This window comes from Syngnathus scovelli, unplaced genomic scaffold (assembly GCF_024217435.2).
Source record: "Syngnathus scovelli strain Florida unplaced genomic scaffold, RoL_Ssco_1.2 HiC_scaffold_33, whole genome shotgun sequence".
Lineage (NCBI taxonomy): Eukaryota > Metazoa > Chordata > Actinopteri > Syngnathiformes > Syngnathidae > Syngnathus > Syngnathus scovelli.
This window is the reverse complement of record NW_026061423.1, coordinates 488715-490000: the sequence shown is the minus strand read 5'-3', so window position 1 is coordinate 490000 and position 1286 is coordinate 488715.

Sequence of the window (1286 nt, the reverse complement as noted above, 5' to 3'; positions counted from 1 at the left end):
CGGCGCGGGGCGCGCGCTCGCGCGGCGGCCGTAGCGCTGGAGTGCGACCCGCAAGTGGGGAGGAACCGTCCACCCAACGCCGGCGGTAGCCGGGGCCGGTGGAGGCCCTACCAAGGCGGGTCATGGGCGCATGTCGGTCAGGTTATAAGAGTGTTTTTCGCTCCGGGCTAGAGCCGGGTGAGGTCGTCTCGAACCACGTGCCTGAAGGCCGCCTCGCGCCGGATTCGGCCCCGCTCATTCGTCGGAGTGACCGCCCGACGCGGGCATCGCTAGATTAGCCGTGGCCCCGATCCTTCCCCATCGACAGCCTTTCGCCCCCTGTGCTCCGGCCTGTTAATAGAGGCGGCCGGTACCCCTTCCTTGGATGAGACAGAATCCTTAACGGACCATTCGCAGATTTTCGCCCGGCCTCTGTTTACCGAGGCGGCCGGTACCTCCGTCTGCCTTGGATGGACCGCATCCGCAGATTTTCGTCCGGCCTTAGCTTAAGGAGACGGCCGTTGCCTCCACACCTTGGAGATGATATTCGCTCCGGGCTAGAGCCGGGTGAGGTCGTCTCGAACCACGTGCCTGAAGGCCGCCTACGCCGGATTCGGCCCCGCTCATTCGTCGGAGTGACCGCCCGACGCGGGCATCGCTAGATTAGCCGTGGCCCCGATCCTTCCCCATCGACAGCCTTTCGCCCCCTACACTCCGGCCTGTTAATAGAGGCGGCCGGTACCCCCTCCTTGGATGAGACAGAATCCTTGACGGACCATTCGCAGATTTTTGCCCGGCCTGTGTTTAAGGAGGCGGCCGGTACCTCCTTCCTTGGATGACCCACTACCCTTGACGGGCCCATTCGCAGATTTTTGCCCGGCCTGTTAATAGAGGCGGCCGGTACCCCCTTTCTTGGATGAGCCAGAATCCTTGACGGACCGTTCGCAGATTTTTGCCCGGCCTGTGTTTAAGGAGGCGGCCGGTACCTCCCTTCCTTGGATGACCCACTACCCTTGACGGGCCCATTCGCAGATTTTTGCCCGGCCTGTTAATAGAGGCGGCCGGTACCCCCTTTCTTGGATGAGCCAGAATCCTTGACGGACCGTTCGCAGATTTTTGCCCGGCCTGTGTTTAAGGAGGCGGCCGGTACCTCCCTTCCTTGGATGACCCACTACCCTTGACGGGCCCATTCGCAGATTTTTGCCCGGCCTGTGTTTAGGGAGGCGACCGGTCCTCCGTAACTTGATCGGATTTCCCTTCCGGCCTGAGTTTATGGAGGCGGCCGGTCCTCCGTAGCTTGATTGGAT